This window comes from Sinohyriopsis cumingii, unplaced genomic scaffold, assembly GCF_028554795.1.
Source record: "Sinohyriopsis cumingii isolate HCF-2022 unplaced genomic scaffold, ASM2855479v2 utg000622l, whole genome shotgun sequence".
Lineage (NCBI taxonomy): Eukaryota > Metazoa > Mollusca > Bivalvia > Unionida > Unionidae > Sinohyriopsis > Sinohyriopsis cumingii.
In genome coordinates, this window is record NW_028315918.1 from 2,361,879 (window position 1) to 2,386,702 (window position 24,824).

At 33.2% G+C, this 24,824-nt stretch overlaps 1 protein-coding gene across 3 annotated transcripts in view; it reads right to left on the reverse strand.

The window, feature by feature from the left end:
• Window positions 1–24,824, reverse strand: part of LOC149773670 (baculoviral IAP repeat-containing protein 7-like) — an 82,315-nt gene that overhangs the window by 29,507 nt on the left and 27,984 nt on the right. Inside the window, exons 6-9 of one of the 3 annotated variants that reach the window (XM_089946139.1) lie at window positions 18,465–18,595; window positions 17,165–17,295; window positions 10,668–10,798; window positions 9,438–9,545 (exon numbers count right to left, since the gene is read on the reverse strand). The exons of 1 other annotated variant lie outside the window; for it this stretch is intronic. The gene's annotated coding sequence lies outside the window, so the exon portion shown is untranslated. The remainder of the gene's footprint in view (window positions 1–9,437; window positions 9,546–10,667; window positions 10,799–17,164; window positions 17,296–18,464; window positions 18,596–24,824) is intronic. One more of the 3 variants, XM_089946140.1, reaches the window with a different exon arrangement.

Genomic DNA, 24,824 nt, shown 5'->3' on the forward strand with positions numbered 1-24,824 from the left:
GACACTGTGGATTGTGGAATACCGAGTATGATCACAACGACGTTTTTTCGGTTGATATGGTAGCGTGTTAACCAGGGAGTTTTCTTGGTATGGGAGAGTGTTATGCGTATTTTAAAAGATTTGGACACCACACACATGAAATGACTAGAGTATCGATAAATGGACCCCTACCCGACTTTGTTCTTACTGGATTTGCTCGTGTTGAGTCATTCGAGTTTGCTGAAGGTCTTCATCTGATCTTTTACACTTGGTTTGGTAGACACTTTTCAGAAAAAATGTGGGCACCAATAGTGCTGTTACGATATATGCTTGATGCAAAAATACTGATATAGTTGATTGCAAGTGAAGCAATTGTATCATACCGTCCACAGAAAGAAGTTTGGTTACCACCACCTGATGAAAATAAAACCGCAAAGGATCTTGGGAGAAGAATAATCGGAAAATTCACCCAAGGCATATGGTCATACACGACATTGTACACGACTAATTTTAGACAATGTTGAACTCGATTTTATAATTGCTGATGCAACGAAGATAAATATATTTGTAAGTCGAGAAAATGCTTACTTGTCTGACGGAACACGATTAGTAATTTGATGGCGAGTCGCCTCAGTTTACACATTTAAGATCCTCAATGCTCGCGTATATTTCGATAAATTTATTATCGATGATAAATAGATTTCCTGACACGGCGGTCAGAGTTGCTACGGATTCATTCTATATCGAAAGAAAATATTTAGAATTGCTCAGTTTACAAGTACTACTTACGATGTATTATGGGGCGAATGGAGAATGGAGAATAAAACAAAAAATGTTACATAATTATTCTGAATCCGCAGACGTTGAAATCAAGGATATTTATCGTATATCAATATTATGACCCAGTATCCAGACACAAGACTGTTTATCTAAATGGACCGGGTAGTTCTGGTAAAACAACTCGAGTGATCGAATTATTTAGACAGAGCTCAGATATGGTTGTTTTAACAACTACACACGTGCTCGCAAGAGAAATAAAACAACGAGAAGTAAAATCATGTATTTATCATAGCTTTTTCCGATGGAAGGGAGATGCATGGACTCCTGACCGAATGGGTGAGAAATACATTCCATTTGGGATGAAGTATGCACAGTATCTAAAGATACATTAAAAATGTTTCTCGATTGGTTGTTATTGAAAAATACAGCTGTGATCATGTGCGGCGATCATGGTCAACCACTGCCGTTTGTTGGGCTATCTCCACACGAATGGCTAAAGAATTTTGTAGATTATTCTGAAGAAGTAACTGATGATCATAGATCTCTTACTCCAGAATTAAGGGAGTTTAAGAAATTAATCCGACTACAACTGAATAAAATTCATTGTGAAATGATGCGCAAAATAATTTCAGAAACTTCTAAGATTTTCTGCAAGTGTGGAGACCAACTGATTTAATAGTGGCAAGTAGAAAGATAGTTCGTGATACACAACAGAGCTTATTTCAGTTGCATAAAAAAAAAGTTTTCAAGTCTACATGTACCATTGTCTTATAGACCAGTTGATACATGACGGCAGAACATCGACGTTGATATACCAGGACAGACTGAGAAACATAATCTCGTATTAAATGTTGTCGTAGTTGATGCTAGTGTTGTTGAGGATGCGCTGAGCGCGGATAACACTATTTGGACACTGGAATACGCAATGACAATTCATTCATCTCAGGGGTTAACCATCTCTGATACAGTTGTTTGGATCATCCATGATCGTATCGCATGGTCAAACTTAGTTTATCTCGCAGTGTCTTGAGTCAGAAGAATATCTCAGCTGCGGAGTATTGTCATAGACGTTACAGAAACTACTAGCACCAATAACGAAGTTGTTAGCGATGATATAGTAAGAAAAAAATTAGTTGGTTATAAACAATGTGACAAAAAAACAAACAAACGCGACTTTGATCTCAATGATGAATTTATCATGACATTAAAACAGCAAAATAATCATTGTGCGAGCTGCAACTCCGTAATGTTGTGGAAGTACTCAGATAAACATCCAAGACAAGGTACCGTAGACAGAAAAGATAGTAGTTTTGGTCATACACGCAAAAATGTGATGCTGACATGTCTTGAGTGTAATCGGCGTTGAGGTGCTAGCTTACAAAAGTGATCGCGGAGGTAATTGTGTGTTTCAGGAATTGTTCACGCGTAAATCCACGTTGAGGAGCAGTTGAATCTAAACTGTAGATTGCAGGTCTACTCGTAGATGTAACCACACTGGAAATGGTATGCGTTGTAATAATCCAGTAAAGATCAGTTGCTTTTTATTACCTCCTTCAAGTTAACTGGGTTCATATAAATATCTTACAGTAACATTACCCAATACTGGTTGTTTTGAAAAATCATATCGTTGTACAGATAACTTTCTTTTGTAATTGCATTAATGGGTTTCATAGAAGTTGTTCGAGTAATTTCATTATTTAATGCAGGTATCACACTTGGTAATCTTGCAACCCATTCGCGAGATCTTGGATCTTGAATTATTTCCTTTGCATATTGATATCTAGATAACACTCAGCAATTGTTCGAGTAAATCGTTCAACAACTGCCTGATCGCGATGAATTGCAGTGTGTCCTCGTCTGATTTTGATGTTATGTTGCTTCATGAGCGATGATTCTGCAACCTGAAATTCTTTGCCAGGATCAACTTGTAGCAGCTGTGGCCATCATAGACCACCTTGTATTCCAGATCCTCATTGATAAATTTGTTCAAACGCTGAAGCTACTTCAGTTGCTCTTTTAGTTAACGTCAATGACAGTTAACGCGTATTTGTATGTTACTCAACATCTTCCAATTTTAAGAGTATCATGTGGTAAAAATAAAATATCTGCTTAATGAACTTCGTTAGGAACGCCGACATCAAAATGTGCATACTCGATCCGTTTAGGCGGTAGTAGATAAATTTGTCATATTGTATGTCGTGCTAACCATTTTGCAGCAGCAACACGTGTAACATTTGCTGCTTCAGCGAGCTTACTAATTGCTGCTCTACCTTTCCAATATCCTCTTGGACTATAATAAATCGATTCCAGTATAATAATAGTCGGTTGATTAATTACCGGCTCCTAATACAAACTGACCTTTCATCGCAGATCTCACCAACCAATTAGCTACTGATTCTTTAAAAGATTTATTTTTTATGGAATTTAACGCATTAATTTCACATCTGCAATATGTCTATATTGTCTGTTTTTACTTTTATAAGCTACATCATGAGCGTGACATGCTTGATCAATAGCGTTTAGTAGATACTCTCCAGGCTTTGGTTGATCTTGGTTATCGGGTCGGATATCAAGTCGGGTACCACTAACACAGTAATTATATTATGGAAGGTGTTTTTCTCCTGGGTATTTTCCCCATGGTGTTCCTGGTAACTTTGTTAACTGCACAGCAATATCACCTCCGTTTTTTAGTCTTGCCCGTTGGTCTGTCAGCTGAGATAAACTTAATTGCTTTGGTAAAACATCGTTCACACTTGAACATAAGGTGTTGTCGTTAATTTTTCGTAGCTGTAGTAGTTAGTCCACTTGTGGTGGGTATGCACCCTGCATTTCACACAATATAAATCCATATTATAAGTATATGGATGTAACTGATTTTTCGCCAAAAAAAGCACGGAAACCGGTTAAATATCCAGCGCTACCAAATTATATCCGAATTATTATAATTGGGCCATCCGGGTCTGGGAAAACACAACTGTTACTTAATTTGATAATGAGGTGGATCAAATGGGATAAATTGTCTTCGTTGCCCCGTCAGTTGATGATCAACGATGCTACGAAGTAGTTTAGGATTTTAATGAAAGCGCAGCGACGATAAACGACGAAGTTATTAAATTTTTTACTGATATTGATGAAGCACCATCATTGGATGACCTTGATGTGTTTATTAATAATTTAGTTGTATACGACGATGTGATGCTGGATAAACAATCAAATCCAGCTCGGATATTGTCTCGAGAAAGACATAAAAAAAACAGACTTGATTTATGTTACTCAACGATACACACAAATACCTAAAATGATCAGGGATAACTGTAATATTCTTGCTGACACACATACTCTGCAAAATATTCACCAGACTTGGTGTAGCGGAGACATGGATTATAATTGTTTTAAAAATTTCTTTTCACGGGCACAGTCAACCCCACATGGTTTTATAACATTAAATTTACATGATCACGATCAAGATATCTTATAGGCCTTGATAATTTTTTTGGATGAGAGACAACAGCAGAGATGGTGTGACCACAGATAAGCGTCAATGCAGTAAAATGCATGCGTATACTTCCAAAAAACACTAACGTGAAATAAAGTAACCCCCAGAGCTACACTCTTATAGAAACTCTCGAAAAGTTAGAGGCTTCGGTTTCATGTAATCAGCGTAATTTATTTCGTTTTCTTAAAAGCCTTAGTTTTCCAAAATGGACCTTCTAAAAAAAAGTGGATTGTTCACTCTGCTGCTAGCTAAGTCCATCTATCAAAGTCAGTCTCTTGAGCACTTTGATCTGGCCAAAAATCTGGAAAATGTTCCAGCTGGTGCTTCTGTTAACATGAGTGACCAATTAATCCTGAGATTTTGCTTTGCAAATCGAGCTCTGCAAGAATAACACAAGTGATACCAGTATACTTTTAATATTCAATCATGACACGAGATTTTTTATAGAGGAAATCTGTATTGTTAACTCTAGCAAACTTTCTGAAAAAACTAGAATTTCTCAATCTCATACAAGTGAAAATGTTGTAATAATCAACAAAAGGCAATGCATGCACCATTACCTTCACCTGAATTTGACAATTCACATTTTAACTATGAAAAGAAAAGGGAACTTTGTATATCAAGTCCAAAGAAGAATTACAACTTACATGCTGGATGTTAAAGTACTTAGAAGCATGAGTGATGACAGGTTATGCAATTGTGTTTGTGTGTCTGTACCTAAATATGAATATTCTTCATTAAAATAGGAGTGCAAAGCTTAACATGAACGGTAAGAGCCAGAAATACATTACAATCCCATTAAGCTTAAGCCTAAAATAGGCTACTTCGTCACAATGGAAATAGTTTTAACATAGGGAAGCAAAACAGAATTACCTCCCCTTCACTGAGTCCTCTATACAACAGAAAAGGTGGTAAAAAGAGGCTATGTACACAAAGCACTCATGTACAAAGAAAATAAATTATATGGATGACTGCCCCAATAAAAAATACCACTTTTTCCTAAGGGGTCTAGAACTAGTTTTGTAAACAAATTGAATACTGCATTGGTCTGCCTAATATCAAACTTCAAAGAAAATAAAACAAAGAATTGAAATCTAAAAGGTTCATATCTTTGGATAACTATAATAAAACAAAGCATAGAAATATAAATACCTAATTCCAAAATATATGCACATATTCAATTACTGAACAATAATTATTAAAAAGTCAAATCACAGGTTTAAGTTAAGAAATCTGACTACTAAAGATTGCAAAGGTATATGCTACCACCTTAATTAGAGATGAAAGGGGCAGTTTATACATACAGATTAAGGCTGTATCTACCTCACTAATATAAAAATTCACAGAAAATGAAATACACATCTGAGCTCAAAATGGTCCATGTGTTTGGACAGCTTAAGAAAACAAAACATACAAATATTATTCACTTGGCCTTGCAGTCTATTGGTATTTCCATACCAACATACTTTGAAGTAAGTATGGGAGGTGTACATGCCTCACACAAATATCAAGAACATGTCAGACACAAACAACTAATTCACAAATACATCCACATCTTCTTGTATTAAACACTAATACCTGAAAAGGGCACAAAATAAGTCAAAAGAAATTTGACAGGGTTCAATTTATGAACCTATCCACTACCACCTTAAACATATTGTTCAAAATAGTTTCTGTCTAATGTTGTGTACATATCACATATTTGGACATTATCTGGTAAAGTGGTATAAAGGAAATTTTATTGTATGTAAAAGCAATAATGTTAGTACTCTTCAAGTAAACTGACAAATTTACAGCAAAAAAGCATTGCATTGTTTATATTATAAGTTAGGACTTCCTGCATTTGTTCAAAGATTTGAAATTGTGTGCAACATCAGATATTTCTTGCCTTTGTTTACTACTATAGCATCAGAGCTTAATTCACATTAACTTACAATGCTGCTTGAATGTCAAGAATGGATTTTGGATTAAACATTTTATGACTAAATGACAGTGATACAATGTTCGATGTCAATGATAAAATTGAAAAGATTGTCTAAAGTGGTTGATCTAATTGAATAGAAAGCCCACACAATTCCATCAATAATGTGCTTTATAAATAATTTTAGGATGATATAAAAGACATAGTTCCTACCCTTTCATTATTGTTTTTGTTGATGCTAATAAAGCAACAATCGTGTGCATTGGTGTTGGGGGGAGGTAAAGTACAGGTCTAGCTAATAGGGTGAAATAAAATTTTAAGCAACAAACATTAGCCCATGGTGTAACTTTGTTCTAATAATCTCAGGAGTGCTGCTACACTTATGGAATGACAAATCAATAAATCCAGTGACAAATGGCTACTGGAAATGACCACGCATATAAACATACTTCATGCAATTTAACAAAGAAATCTCATCTCAGACTCCCAGGTACTTACAAAAGACTTTACTTACATTTGCAGTTTACAAAATGATAGGAAATAGTAAATTTAGGTACAGAATAAATATTAACAGTGGCAACAATGCAGTTCAAGGTAAGAAGCATTCCAGGCTTCTCACGTATACATATCATAAAACACACCTCTTGTAGAAGCCAAGTCTCTCTGTCAAAATCAATCTCTTATGGAACGAAATCTAGATGAGGTTCAATCTGGCGCTTCTTTTAGCATGATTGACCAATCATTCTTGACAGTTTGTCATGCAAATTGAGACCAGCAACGAGAAAAGAAACAAGCAATACTAATGCATTTTTAGTACTCGATAAATAGACCACAACCTCAGATGAAAATCTGAATTATTATGTTCTGAACTAATTAGAATGTCTCAATATATACATGTAAAACATTTTCTTCTATTGTGAAATTCCACAAAAAACCCCCCACAAAAAACATGTAGGTTTATCTTCAGTTGATATTTGCAGAGTAACTATGATTTTAGTAAGGGAAATCAGAATATCTTGTGCAAAGAATGATCCACTCTTTGATAACTTGTATTCTAACGATCAAAATAATTGCTGATACACTACTGAGAGGAAATCATGATTTCTGTTACAAATGTAATGTCATTTTGCTGGACTGCTGAACTATGAACAGTGAGCATATGGCAGAAATCCAACATAATAATCACTCCACAGGATACATCTGACTCAACCATTATTGTCAATATACTGGCACATATTTCCAAGCTTCATCCCCTTTCACAACCAATCCAAGATTGTTATGATATCTGCATAACATTGAAATATTTCATATTATCATCTAAGTGTGAGATATGAATGTCTGACTCCAACTTTAAAGTGGGGTCATGAAGGTAATATGGAAGGTAGTGTGCTAAAAAGTTAATTCGAAGTCAGAATAATCACCATTTCATTCTACTACCCCAAAACAGTCTCTAAAATGGATATGCATCACTGAGAGATTGTTCTCTAGCGGCATTCATCATTCATAAAAAAATATGTGTATTTATGACCCTGAAGTGTATCTGCTCCTGTGTAGTTCAATTACCTTGAAAAATGCATGACAACAGGGCATGCAATTTCTTTCTCTCAGTACTTAAATCAGAATAATGTTCATTAAAATTGGAATATGGATCTTAAAAGCTACAGAAAGAGCCAGAAAATAATACATTATAATCCCCATTATTTTCTCATATTTGGTAAATTCAGCCTAAAAGATGCAACTTATTCATGATGGAGATAGAATTAACATAGAGTTGCAGAAACACAGTTACCTCCCTCTCAACTGGGTCTTCTGTACAACAGAGATTGATATAATCAAACAAGAAGGTTGCATAGTAAGGTTACTGCATACAAATTACTAACAAATACAAAGAAACAGAACATTATAACAGAGGTGGGTATCTGCCTCAATACAAAAATAGTTTTTACAAAGGGTCTAGGGAAAATTTTTACACACAAATTATTTGCCACATCTACCTGCCTAAAAAAGAAATTAATAAAAAAAATTACACAAGTGTCATCTTTGGATAGCTATAATAAAACAAAGCATACAAATATTCACTTGACCTGGCAATCCAATGGCAGTTCAAAGTAAAAGAAGTTTATGCACCCCAACAAAACTTATATACCTCCATTTTTCACATCCGAAGGTAATTTTTGACTCCAAGTGCTGCTCACAGTCCAAATGCAAATGCTTTCAATAGGTGATAATTTTGTAAAAACACTGTGAAAACAGTTTGATGCAATTTAAAACATATCTAATCCATGCCTCTTTTGAGATTTTCTACTCGCCTTGAACTTACTTGCCAGGTGTTTTGGGTAGGTAGCTCTGCTTCCTAGCAAACTACTGGTATTTAACAGTCTACATTACTACGAAGTAACTGTATGGGAGGTGTACATGTTTCACATCATTCTCCAGAACAACACCAGCACAAAATACCTAATTCACAAATATATCCATTTCTCAATTATTATAAAATAATACCTAAACAATACAAACCATAGCCTCAAGAGTTTTGACAGGGTTCAATTTATAAAACTATCCCATGTAATTTAAAACTTTTTGCTGCTATCATACATTTTGGACATTATCTGGTTGAACATGATAATAATAATAATAATAACAATGAATGTATAAGAATATATTTTGGAACTACAAATGTTATGAGTGAATGATAAATATACTAGGTTCGATATAAATGATAAAATTGAAAAACATTGTCTAAAGTGTTTGAGCTAACTAAACAGAAAGTCTACACACAGGTTAAGTAAATAATGTAATTTAGAATTAGTTTTAGTGTAATATTCACAAAATAGTTCCTAACCTTTCCTTACTGTTCTGCTGTTGCAAATAACAGCAGCAATGGTGTGTATGGGTGTTGGGAGAAGGTAAATTATAATGGCCTATCTAACTGGGAGAAATCAAAGTTTAAGTTTAAGGAACAGACAACAATCTACAGTGTAGCTGTAAGAGACCCTGCTAAACTTACATAATAAATAATAAATCCAATGATAAATGGCCTCTGGAGCAGACCATGCATACAGACATCTTAAATACAACCTTGCTGATATCTGTATTCACATTCCATTACAAATGACATTACAGACCTATGATGTTTATAAAATAACCATAAATAGTGAGGTATGAAACAAATATTAACAACAGCAATATACAGCTCAAGAGAGAAAGCATTTTACTATGAAATACATGCCACAAAACACCTCTAACAGAGGCAAAGTCTACCTGTCACAGACAAGTTCTTGTAGATTTAGATACCGATGAGTTCAATCTGATGCTTCAATTAGTGGGACTAACCAATCAATCCTAATACTTGGACATACAAATTGAGACCTGCAAAAGAAAAGAAACAAGTGATACTGTTGCAATTTTCATATAGGGTGAAAACATGAAAATTTCACAGGAAAAATTGCATTCTTCAATCTAGAAAATTTTCTGAACTAATTAGAATGTCTGAATCCCATCAATGTAAAAATGTTTCTCCCATTGTGAAAATCCACAAAAGACAGAGCAGGTACCAATACCTTCGACTGAAAACAGCAGAGTATGATGCAAGTAAAATTCTATAACAAGTGGAAAGAATCATCCTCTGACAACTTACAATCAAGCTAAAAAAAGAACTGCAGATACATTGCTTTTAGAAGTCAAGATTTCAGTTAATAAAACATCTTGGTACAAAAGTCAAAAGAATCAAATAGGTTATATTATATGTACAATCAGTCTACAGGACAGCATACATACAAGTAAAGAATATAAAATATGGCATAACAGAATAATTACCTCACATGATGTATTTGGCTGAACCATTATGTCTAACGCATTCTCCATTTATTTCTAAATGTAATACTTTTCATAACCACCCAAGAGGAACTTAAATATTTGCATGACACTGAAATATTTCTTATTAGCATTTAAGTGTGACATATGACTTTCTTGTGTCAACTTCACAGTGTGGTCTTGAAGGTCATAAAATAAATGGGTCTGCTGAAACATTCAGTCATCTCCTCCAAAATATAGCCTGTAAAATGTCATATGTATTACTTCCTGAAGGACTGTTCCACTGGGGGCATTAACCATTCATAACAGTATCTTTGTTTTGAATTTTCCTGAAGTGTATCTGATCCTGCAGAGTTTGATGGAGAATGTGTCATGAAATGTTATGCAACTATGAATGTACATTGTTTTAGTGAAGTGAGGTACACTGCTCAACTTACAGAATGACAATAAATGACCACTGGGAATGATTATGCTATATAAACCTACTCAGTACAGTTTAAAAGAGAAATTTCTTTTCAGGCTAATATTCATTTACAACTGACTTTACTGACATGTGCGGTTTACAAAATGATAGTAAATAGTAAGATTAGGTACAGAACAAATTTTAACAGTGGAATAAATGCAGTTCAAGGTAAGAAGCATTTCAGGCTATTCACATGTACATATCACAAAACACACCTGTAATAGAAGCCAAGTCTCTCTGTCAAAGTCAATCTCTTATGGACTTGGACCTGTTTAAGATTCAAACCGGTGTTTCTCTTAGCACGACTGACCAATTAATCCTCATATTTTGCCAGGACAATAGAGATCTGAAAAGAAAAGAAACAAGTGTTACTCTTGCAATTTTCATACATGGTGAAAACATAACCATTACAAAGCAAATACTGCATCTTTTACTTTACCAAACGATACAATTAGAATCTCTCGACCCCATCAACATAAACAAATTTCTCCTATAGCAAAGATCAAAAAAAAAAAAAAAAAATGACAGGACCTGTGTGTTCACCTTCAGTTGATAATGACATAGTAATTCTGGTTTTGGCATGGGAAATTGATTATCAAGTGGAGTGAATGATTCACTCTTGGACGACTTACATTCCACCTATCAAAATCATTGTTGATACACAGCTTTGAGGATACATTTCAATCTACCATTATGTCAAACACAATCTCCACATATTTCTCAGTTTTATTCCAATTTCATAAATGATCCTAGATAATGTACAATATCTGTACAACACTGAAACATTTCTTATTATCATGTAGGTGTGACACATGAATGTCAACTTCATGGTGGGTCAGGACGGAAAAACTAAGTCTGCTCAAACATTTATACTAATTTCTTAAAATATGAAAGTCCATATGCATCATTTCTGGAGAAAAAAATATTCTACTGGTGGCATATATTACTCACAACAGCATGTTTATTTATGATTTCTCCTAAGCGTATCATTTCCTGAAGCATTAAAATACTTTGACGATTATATGACAGGTCATGCAATTGTATTTGTGTCTCTACATGAAAGTGAATAATGTTCATCAAAATACGAGTGCAAAACATGACATCTAAAGAAACAGCCTGAAATACATTATGATCCCCATTATTTTCAATCTTTGATAAGTAAAGCCTAAAATATGCTACTTTATCACGATGGAAATAGTTTTAAGATAGGGCTGCAAAAAAAGTTACCTCCTCTTCAACTGAGTCTTCAATACAACAGAGAGAGGTATGTTAAAAAATGAGGGTAGTAAAAAGAAGCTAATGCATAAAAAGAAATTACATACAAAGAAACAGAACATCATAAAATATGTGGATGACTGTATCAATAAAAGATAGAAGTTCTTTCTAAGGTGCTAGAGATAGTTTTCTATAAAACATTTATGCTATATCTTTCTGCCTAATAGTGGGTACAATAGAAAGCTTGCCAGTAGCTAGCCTCTTGTGGGGTTGTTGGTTGTTTCTGGGGTTTTCCCGGGTTCTTCCTCCACCATTTATACTGGCTGCCATGTACAGCCTATCTTGTGCTGAAAATGGCATTAAACGAAACAGCAACAACAACAGATCTGCCTAATATAAAAATTCATAGAAAATAAAACACACAAGTGAACACTAAAAGGTTCATGGGATTGGATAGTTATAATAAAACAAAGCATACAAATATATCAATACCTAATTCTGAAATATATCCATATATTCAATTATTCAACAATAATAACGGAAAAAGTCAAATGGAGGCTTTAAGAAATCTGATTGCTACAATTTATTAAAGTATTTGCTGCCACCTTATTTAGGGATGAAAGGGACAATTTAGAACCACAGATTAATATTACATCAAAATAATAGATAACTGACACTAAATAAAATAAGTGAGCTCAAAATGGTCAATATGTTTAGATAGCTATAATTCAACAAACCATACAAATATTAATTCACTTGACCTTGCAGACTATTTTGTATTTCACTCTCTGCATACTTTGAAGTAAATATGGGAGGTGTACATGCCTCACATCAATATAAGAACAAAATAGGCACAACACACCTAACTGACAAATATATCCATATCTTCTTTTATTAAACACTAATACCTTAAAAATGCACAAAGTAAGTCTTAAGAAATTTGACAGGGTTCAATTTATGAACCTATTCTCTGCCATCTTAAACATATTGCTCAAAATAGTTTCTATACAATATTGTGTATATATCAAATATTTGGACAATATCTGGTAAAGTGGTATAAAAGAAATTTTATTCTTTGTAAAAGTAATAATGTTAGCACTCTTCAAGTAAAGTGACAACTTTACAACAAAAAAGCATTGCATTGTTTATATTATAAGTTAGGACTTTCAGCATTTGTTCAAAGATTTAAAACTGCATGGAACTTCAGATGTTTCTTGTCTTTTGTTGACTACTGTAGCATCAGGGCTTAATCAACATTAACTTACAACACTGCTTGAACGTCAAAATGGATTTTGGAGTCACAACATTGTTTGAAACTCTTTGTCTTCTGAATGACAATCATACAATGTTCAGTGTCGATGAGAAAATTGGAAAGATTCTCTAATGTGGTCAAGATAATTAACAAAAATCACTAGTTAGCAAACTATATGCTTGGAAGTAATTTTATCATGAAATAAAAGACAGTTCCTAACTTTTCATAATTGCTTTCTTATGCTAATAACAGGAGCAGTGGTGTGCATTGGTGCTGGGGGAGATAAATCACAAGTCTAGCTAGTTAGGACAAATCAAAGTTTAGGAGCAAACACTAGCCCACTGTAACTTTGTTATACTAAATGTGAGGAACCCAACAACAGTTATAGAAAGACATAAATAAATCCAATGACAAATAGCCACTGGAAATGACCATGCATATAAACATACTCTGTACAATTTATCAGAGAATTTTTTTCTGACTCCCATTCAATTACAACTGAGTTTACTGACATTTGCAGTGTACAAAATGATAGCAAATAGTGAAACTCAGTAATGAGCAAATATTAATAATGGAAAATGCACTTCAAGGTAGCAAGCATTTCTGACTATTTATAGGTATAAACCACAAAACATTACTCACAGAAGCAAAGTCTGCTGGTCAAAGTCAATCTCATATGGATGTAGATCTGGATTGAGGTTCAATCTGGTGCTTCTATTAGCATGACTGACCAATCAATCCTGATATTTTGCCATGTAAATTTAGACCAGCAAATAGAAAGGAAACACTTGATAGTGATGCATCTTTAATTCATGGTAAGAAGACAAGAATGTCAAATGAATCTCTTCACTTTTAAATCAAGCAAATGTTTTTAACTAATTACAATGTCTCAATCAAATACACGTACAAATGTTTCTTCTGTTGTGAAAATTCACAAAACAGCAAGATATGTATTGTTATCATCAGCTGATAATGGCATAGTAACTCTGAATTCTAAAATTTTTATGCCATCTGTACAACATTGAAATATTTCATATTATCATTTATAATTGAAATATAAATCTCTTGACATCAAGTTCACAGTGGGCTCATGAAGGTAAAATGTAGGGAAGTTTGCTAAAACTTTCATTATCTTGCATTACAACGAAGTCAGTGTGCTCAAACATTCATTTTTCTTCCACAAAATATTGTCTAGAAAATGGCATATGCATCATTAACTGAAAGGCTTTTCCATTGGTCGCATTCAACATTCGTAAGTCTGTTTATGTATGATTTCTTTCGAGTGTACCTGCTAGAATGTACCGTAGTTAAATCATGGCCTTAAGAAATCTGATTCCTACAATTTATTAAAGTATCTACTGCCACCTTATTTAGGGATGAAAGAGACAGTTTAGAACCACATATTAATAGTGCATCAACTTAATAGATAATTCACAGAAATTAAAATACACGTGACCTCAAAATGGTCAATATGTTTAGATAGCTATAATTCAACAAACCATACAAATATTAATTCACTTGACCTTGCAGACTATTTTGTATTTCACTCTCTACATAATTTGAAGTATGGGAGGTGTACATGCCTTGCATCAATATATGAACAAGATAGGCACAAAACACCTAATTCACAAATATATACATATCTTCTTTTATTAAACACTAATACCTGAAAAATAAACAAAATAAGTCTTAAGAAATTTGACAGGGTTCAATTTATGAACCTATTGTCTGCCACCTTAAACATATTGTTCAAAATAGTTTCTGTCTAATGTTGTGTTCATATCACATATCTGGACAATATCTGGTAAAGTGGTACAAAGCAAATTTTATTGTATGTAAAAGTAATAATGTTAGTACTCATCAAGTAAAGTGACAAATATATAACATTGAAATATTTCAAGATTTAAATGTGAAATATAAATCTCTAACATCAACTTCACAGTGGGATCATGAAGGTAAAATGGAGGGCAGTTTGCTAAAACTTTCATTATATTCCATTAAAACTAAGTGTTCTCAAACATTCATTCTACTAACATAAAATATTGTCTGGAAAATGGCATATTCATCACTAACTGAAAGACCTTTCCATTGGTGGCATTCATCATTCATAAGTCTGTTTATGTATGACTTCTTTTAAGTGTACCTGGAAGTGTGTAGTTAAATTACCTTGGAAAATGCATAACAGGACATGCAATTACTTTCTGCTGGTACTTAAATCATAATAATGTTCATTAAAATTGGAGTGTGGGTCCTAAAAGCTACAGAAAGAGCCAGAAAATACATTATAATCCCAAATATTTTCTCTTATTTTGTAAGTTCTGTCTAAAAGAGACAACTTTTTCATGATGGAGATACTATTAACATAAAGTTGCAGAAACACAGTTACCTCCCCCTCAACTGGGTCTTCTATATAACAGAGAGTGTTATGGAAAAAAAACGAAGGTTCGGTAATAAGGTTAATGCATACAAATTACATACATACAAAGAAAGAGATCATTATAAATGAGGATGATGAATACATCAATAAAATATAGTTTTTATCAAAGGTCTAGGGACATCTTTTATACAGAAATTTTTATCCTGCATCCACCTGCCTAAAATAAATATTCCTTAAAATAAATACACAAGTGAAGTCAAAATGTGTTATGTGGTTGGATAGCTATAATAAAGCAAAGCTTATAAACATTATTCACTTGACCTTGCAAGTTAATAGCAGCTCAAAGCAAAAGAATTATATTCCTCCATTTTTCACATCCAGAAGGTTGTTCTTTACTCCAACTGCTGCTCATGGTGCAAATGCAAACCCTTTCACTAGGTGATAACTTGGCAAAACACTGTGTAAAAAAACACACACTTTGGTGCAATTCAAAACAGTTACCATCCATGATGCTTTTGAGATTTTCTACTTCACTTGAACTCAAGTGTCAGGTGCGATTGGTTGCCAGCTCTGCTTAAATAGCAGACTATTGGTATTTAACAGTCTACATACTATGAAGTAACTGTATGGGAGGGGTACTTGCTTTACATCATTCACAAGAATAACACAAGCACAAAATACCTAATTCACAAATATATCCATGTTCTCAATTTCTATAAAATGATACTTAAATAATACAAGTCATAGCCTCAAGAGATATGACAGGGTTGAAGTTATAAAAACTATCCTTTGTAATCTTAAACAATTTGTTCAAAATATTTTTTATCTAATGTATAACATGATTTGGACTTTATCTCATAAGTGGCAAATAGGAAATGTTATTGTTTGCAAAGCTAATAAGTATTTTACTCTATAAGATATGTGACTTTACAACAACAGCATAATAATTTTAATATAATTTTGATAACAATAAACAATATTAACTATGATGCTATTTTAATAATAATGTTCTCAATAATAATTATATTTAATTATAATAATTGATAATAATAATTATCTATGTTATTTATAATGCTATGAATAATAACATAATAATAATTTTATTCACCTTTTAAGAAAAGTGACAACTTAACAACAAAAGAGCATTGCATTATGTATATTGTGAGCTATGACTGCCTGTATTTGTTCAAAGATTTAAAGTTCAGTGTCTCTGTTTACTATTGCTTCAGGGCATAATCAATATTAATTTACAATGCGGCTTGAAGAAGAAGAATGTATTTTGGAGTTACAGATATTATGAGTGAATGACAAATATACTATGTTGGAAATCAATAATAAAACTGACAAACTTAGCAAAAAGTCTTCAATCTAACTAAACAAAAAGCTTGCACACAGTTAAGTAAATAATATGGTTTAGAAATAATTTTAGTGAGATATTCACAAAATAGTTAACAAGCTTTCACTGTTGTTCTGTTGGTGCTAATAACAACACAATGTTGTGTAGGGGTATTGGGAGAAGATAAATGACAACAGTCTAGCTATGTTGAAGAATCAGACATTAGTCTGCATGGTATAACATTTGGTTTATAGCTTAAGAGAACCTGCTAAGCTTACAGAATGACATATCAATAAATCCAATGATAAATGGCCACTGAAAGTGACCATGCATATAAATATATAAAATAGATTTTAACTGAGAAATTTCTTCACGATTGCCATTCACCTAAAACTGACATTACTGACCTTTGGAGCTTACCAAATACCATAAATAGGAAGATGAGGTATAAAACAAATATTAACAATGAAAATATACAGTTCAAGATAGAAAGTATTTCGGCATTCTTAGAAGCAAATGACACAAAACACACCTCTTACAGAAGCAAAGTCTGTCTGCCACAGACAATTTCTTGTGGACTTAGATCTGGATGAGATTCAATCTGGTGCTTCAAATAGCGCGACTGACCAATCAATCCTGATACCTGGCCATACAAAATGAGATCTGCAAAAGAAAAGAAACCAGTGATACTCATGCAATTTTCATACAGGGTGAAAACATGAAAATTTCACAGGAAAAAATTGCGTTGTTCACTCTAGCAAACTTTGCTAACTAGTCAGAATGTATGAAGCCCATCATTGTAAAAGTGTTTCTCTGATTGTGAAAATCCACAAAAGACATGGTATGTAACATTACCTTCAGCAGATAACAGTAGAGTAACTGTGATATTGGCAAGCAAAATTGCAATATCAAGTGGAAAGAATGATCCACTCTTTGACAATTTACATTCCAACTGTAAAAAAGAATTGCTGACATACTGCTTACAGAGGTCCAGATTTATGTTATAAAAACAGATTGGTACAAAAGTCAAAAGTAAAGAGATTCTGTTATATGCAAGGTCTGTTTACAGGACTGCTGAACAATCAACAAGAATAGACAATATGGAATACATCAAACAGAATAATTACCTCACAGGATATATTTGGCTGAACTATAAGTAAAGAATAGACAATATGGCATGCATCAAACAGAATAATTACCTCACAGGATATATTTGGCTGAACTATTTTGTCCAAAAAATCATCCACTAATCTCTAAAATTTATCCTTTTCATAACCACCCAATGCACGACATTGAAATTTTTCTTATTAGTGTGACATGAATTTCTTTGTGTCAACTTCACAGTGTGGTCTTGAAGGTTATAAAGTAAATGGGTCTACTGAAACATTCAGTCATCTCCTCCAAAATATAGCCTGTAAAATGTCATATGTATTACTTCCTGAAGGACTGTTCCATTGTGGGCATTAACCATTCATAACAGTATCTTTGTTTCTAATTTTTCTGAAGTGTATCAGATCCTGCAGAGTTTAATGGAGAATGTGTGATGACTGTACCTTCTCTTAGTGAAGTTAGTGACATTCCTTAACTTACAGAATGACAATAAATGACCACTGGGAACGATTATGCTATATAAACCTACTCTACACAATTTAACAGAGAAATTTCTTTTCAGGCTAATATTCACTTACATCTGACTTTTACTGACATGTGCAGTTTACAAAATGATAGTAAATAGTTAGAATATGTACAGAACAAATATTAACATTGGAAGAAAGGCAGTTCAAGGTAAGAAGCATTTCAGGCTTCTCTCATGTACATATCACAAAACACACCTCTAGCAGAAGCCAAGTCTCTCTGTCAAAGTCAATCTCTTATGGACTTGGACCTGGATAAGATTCAATCTGGTGTTTCTCTTAGCATGACTGACCAATCAATCCTCATATTTTGCCAGGACAATTGAGATCTGAAAAGAAAAGAAACAAGTGTTACTCTTGCAATTTTCATGCATGGTGAAAACATAACAATTTCAAAGCAAATACCGCATCTTTTACTTTACCAAATGATACAATTAGACTCTCTCAACCCCATCAACATAAACAAATTTCTCCCATAGGAAAGATCGAAAAAAACGACAGGACCTGTGTGTTCACCTTCAGTTGATAATGACATAGTAATTCTGGTTTTGGCATGGGAAATTGATTATCAAATGGAGAGAATCATCCACTCTTTGACTACTTACATTCCACCTATCAAAATCCTTGTTAATACACAGCTTTGAGGATACATTTCAATCTACCATTATGTTCAACACAATCTCCACATATTTCTCAGCTTCCATTCCCCTTTCATAAATGACCCTAGATATTTTACAATATCTGTACAACACTGAAACATTTCTTATTATCATGTAGGTGTGACACATGAATGTCAACTTCATGGTGGGTCAGGACAGAAAAACTAAGTCTGCTCAAACATTTATACTACTTACTTAAAATATGAAAGTCCACATGCATCATTTCTGGAGAAAAAAATATTCTACTGGTGGCATATATTACTCACAACAGCATGTTTATTTATCATTTCTTCGAAGTGTATTTCTTCCTGAAGCATTAAGGTACTTTTATGATTATGTGATGATAGGTCATGCAATTGTATTTGTGTGTCTGTTCATAAATATGAATAATGTTCATCAAAATATGAGTGCAAATCTTACCACCTGAAGAAAGAGCCTGAAATACATATAATCCCAATTATTTTCAATCTTTGATAAGTAAAGCCTAAAATATGCTACTTTATCACAATAGAAAGTTTTAAGATAGAGGTGCAAAACAAAGTTACCTCCTCTTTCAACCCAGTCTTTCTTTCAACAGAGTGGTATGTTAAAAACTGAGGGTAGTAAAAAGAGGCTAATGCATACAAAGTAATTACATACAAAGAAACAGAACACCATAAAATATTTGGATGACCGAATATATAAAAATATAGCAGTTCTTCCTAAGGGGCTAGAGATAGTTTTATAAACAAATTTAATGCTGTGTCCATCTGCCTAATAGTAGGTACATGAGACAGCTTGCCAGTAGTTTCTTGTGGGTCGGTGGTTTTTTCTGGGGTTTTGCCAGGTTCATCCTCCACCATTTATACTTCTTCGCCATGAATAGCCTATCTTGTGCTGAAAAATGGCATTAACTCAAACAGCAGCAACAACAAATCTATCTAATATAAAAATTCATAGAAAAATAAAACACACAAGTGAAATCTAAAAGATTCTTGGGTTTGGATAGCTATAATAAAGCAAAGCATACAAATATAAATAAATACCTCATTCTGAAATATAACCATATATTCAGTTATTAAACAATAATAACTGAAAAAGTCAAATGGAGACCTTTCAAAATCTGATTGCTACAGTTTATTCAAGTATCTGCTGCCACCTTATTTAGAGATGAAAGGGACAGTTTAGAACCACAGATTAACAATGCATCCACCTAACAGATAATTCACAGAAAATAAAATACACATGGGAGCTCAAAATAGTTTCTGTCTAATGTTGTGTTCATATCACATATCTGGACAATATCTGGTAAAGTGGTGCAAAGCAAATTTTATTGTATGTAAAAGTAATAATGTTAGTACTCTTCAAGTGACAACTTTACAACAAAAAAGCATTCCATTGTTTACATTATAAGTTAGGACTTTCGGCATTTGTTTAAAGATTTGAAATTGTGGACAACATCAGATATTTCTTGTCTTTGTTTACTACTATAGCATCAGGGCTTTGTGAACATTAACTTACAAAAATGGATTTTGGAGTCAATTTTTTTTGTCTTCTGAATGTCAGTGATGTAATGTTCGATGTCAATGAGAAAATTGGGAAAGATTGTCTACAGTGGTCAAGCTAATTAACAGAAATCTCTAGTTCAGCAAACTATATGCTTGGAAGTAATTTTATCAAGAAATAGAAGACGGTTCCTAACTTTTCATTATTGCTTTCTTATGCTAATAACAAGAGCAGTGGTGTGCATTGGTGCTGGGGGAGATAAATCACAAGTCTAGCTAGTTAGGAGAAATCAAAGTTTAGGAGCAAACACTAGCCCATGGTGTAACTTTGTTATACTAAATGTGAGGAACCTAACAACACTTATAGAATGACATATAAATAAATCCAATGACAAATTGCCACTGGAAATGACCATGCATATAAACATACTCTGTACAATTTATCAGAGAATTTTTTTCTCCGACTCCCATTCAATTACAACTGAGTTTACTGACATTTGCAGTGTACAAAATGATAGCAAATAGTGAAACTCAGTAATGAGCAAATATTAATAATGGAAAATGCACTTCAAGGTAGCAAACATTTCTGACTATTTATAGGTACAAACCACAAAACACTTCTCACAGAAGCAATGTCTGTTGGTCAAAGTCAGTCTCATATGGAGGTAGATCTGGATTGAGGTTCAATCTGGTGCTTCTATTAGCATGACTGACCAATCAATCCTGATATTTTTCCATGCAAATTTAGTCAAGCAAAAAGAAAGGAAACATTTGATAGTGACACATTTTTAATTCTTGGTAAAAAGACAAGAATGCATATGAAAATCTGCACTGTTAAATCAAGCAAATGTTTTAATTACAATGTTTCAATCACATACACGTACAAATGTTTCTTCTGTTGTGAAAATTCGCAAAACAGCAAGATATGTATTGTTATCATCAGTTGATAATGGCATAGTAACTCTGAATTCTAGAATTTTTATGCCATCTGTACAACATTGAAATATTTCATATTATCATTTATAATTGAAATATAAATCTCTTGACATCAAGTTCACAGTGGGCTCATGAAGGTAAAATGGAGGGAAGTTTGCTAAAACTTTCATTCTATTCCCCAAAATCAAAGTCATTGTGCTCAAACATTCATTCTACTACCACAAAATATTGTCTAGAAAATGGCATATGCATCACTAACTGAAAGGCCTTTCCATTTGTGGCATTCAACATTCATAAGTGTGTTTATGTATGATTTCTTTTGAGTGTACCTGCTAGTGTGTACCATAGTCAAATCACGGCTTTAAGAAATCTGATTGCTACAGTTTATTAAAGTATCTGCTGCCACCTTATTTAGGGATGAAAGGGACAGTTTAGAAACACATATTAATACTGCATCCACCTAATAGATAATTCACAGAAAATAAAATACACACATGACCCGAAAATGGTCAATATGTTTAGAGAGCTATAATTCAACAAACCACACAAATATTAATTCACTTGACCTTGCAGACTATTTTGTATTTCACTCTCTACATACTTTGAAGTAAGTATGAGAGGTGTACATGACTCATATCAATATAAGAACAAAATAGGCACAACACACCTTTTTCAGAAATATATCCATATCTTCTTTTATTAAACACTAATACCTGAAAAAAGGCACAAATTAAGTCTCACAAAATTTTACAGGGTTCAATTTATGAACCTATTCTCTGCCACCTTAAACATATTGTTCAAAATAGTTTCTGTCTAATGTTATGTTCATATCACATATCTGGACAATATCTGGTAAACTGGTATAAAGGAAATTGTATTGTATGTAAAAGTAATAATGTTAGTACTCGTCAAGTGACAACTTTACAACAAAAAGCATTGCACTGTTTATATTATAAGGCAGGATTTTCAGCATTTGTTCAAAGATTTGAAATTGCGTGGAACATCAAATATTTTTTGTCTTTGTTTACTACTATAGCATCAGAGCTTAATCAACATTAACTTACAATGTTGCTTGAATGTCAAAAATGGATTTTGGAGGCACAAACGTTGTCTTCTGAATGACAGTGACTAAATGTTTGATGTCAATGAGAAAATTGGAAAGATTATCTAAATTTTAGAATGAAATGAAAGACAGTTTCTAACTTTTCATTATTGGTTTGTTTATGCTAATAACAGGAGCAGTGGTGTGCATTGCACCCCATCTTAAAGAAAGCATTGCATTGTTTTTAAGTTAGGACTTCCTGCATTTCTTCAAAGATTTGAAAGTGTGTGCAACATCATGTGTTTCTTGCCTTTGTTTACTACTATAGCATCAGGGCTTAATCAACATTAACTTACAATGCTGCTCATTGTCAAGAATGGATTTTGGAGTCACAAATGTTTTTGAGTGAATGACAGTGATACAATATTCGATGTCAATGAGAAAATTGGAAAGATTGTCTAAACTGGTCAAGATAATTAACAGAAAACTCATAGTTCAGTGAATAATGTGCTTAGAAGTAATCTTAGAATGAAATGAAAGACAGTTCCTAACTTTTCATTATTGGTTTGTTTATGCTAATAACAGGAGCAGTGGTGTGCATTGGTGCTGGGGGAGGATAAATCACAAGTCTAGCTAGTTAGGAGAAATCAAAGTTTAAGCAACAAACATTAACCCGTGGTGTAACTTTGTTATACTAAATGTTAGGAACCTAACAACATTTAGAGAATGACATATAAATAAATCCAGTGACAAATATCCAATGGAAAGGACTATGCATATGAACCTACTCTGTACAATTTATCAGAGAATTTTTTTTCTCTGAATCCCATTCAATTACAACTGACTTTACCAACATTTGCAGTGTACAAAATGACAGCAAATAGTGAAACTCAGTAATAAGCAAATATTAATAATGGAAAATGCACTTCGAGGTAGCAAACATTTCTGACTATTTATAGGTACAAACCACAAAACACTTCTCACAGAAGCAATGTCTGTTGGTCAAAGTCAGTCTCATATGGAGGTAGATCTGGATTGAGGTTCAATCTGGTGCTTCTATTAGCATGACTGACCAATCAATCCTGATATTTTGCCATGTAAATTTAGACCAGCAAATAGAAAGGAAACACTTGATAGTGATGCATCTTTAATTCATGGTAAGAAGACAAGAATGTCAAATGAATCTCTTCACTTTTAAATCAAGCAAATGTTTTTAACTAATTACAATGTCTCAATCACATACACATACAAATGTTTCTTCTGTTGTGAAAATTCACAAAACAGCAAGATATGTATTGTTATCATCAGTTGATAATGGCATAGTAACTCTGAATTCTAAAATTTTTATGACATCTGTATAACATTGAAATATTTCATATTATCATTTATAATTGAAATAAAAATCTCTTGACATCAAGTTCACAGTGGGCTCATGAAGGTAAAATGTAGGGAAGTTTGCTAAAACTTTCATTATCTTGCATTAAAACGAAGTCAGTGTGCTCAAACATTCATTTTACTACCACAAAATATTGTCTAGAAAATGGCATATGCATCATTAACTGAAAGACCTTTCCATTTGTGGCATTCAACATTCATAAGTCTGTTTATGCATGATTTCTTTCGAGTGTACCTGTTAGGATGTACCGTCGTTAAATCACGGCCTTAAGAAATATGATTGCTACAGTTTATTAAAGCATCTGCTGCCACCTTATTTAGGGATGAAAGGGACAGTTCAGAACCACATATTAATACTGCATCCACCTAATAGATAATTCACAGAAAATAAAATACACATGTCAGCTCAAAATGGTCAGCATGTTTCGGTACCAGTAGTATAAGTCAACACACCATACAAATATTAATTCACTTGACCTCGCAGATTATTTTGTATTTCACTCTCTACATACTTTGAAGTATGGGAGGTGTACATGCCTTGCATCAATATATGAACAAGATAGGCACAAAACACCTAATTCACAAATATATACATATCTTCTTTTATTAAACACTAATACCTGAAAAATACACAAAATAAGTCTTAAGAAATTTGACAGGGTTCAATTTATGAACCTATTGTCTGCCACCTTAAACATATTGTTCAAAATAGTTTCTGTCTAATGTTGTCTTCATATCACATATCTGGACAATATCTGGTAAAGTAGTACAAAGCAAATTTTATTGTATGTAAAAGTAATAATGTTAGTACTCGTCAAGTAAAGTGACAACTTTACAACAAAAAAGCATTGCATTGTTTATATTATAAGTTAGGACTTTTAGCATTTGTTCAAAGATTTGAAATTGTTGACAACATCAGATATTTCTTGTCTTAGTTTACTACAATAGCATCAGGGCTTAATCAACATTAACTTAAATGCTTATTGAATGACAAGAATGGATTTTTGGAGTCACAACATTTTTTGAGTGAATGACAGTGATA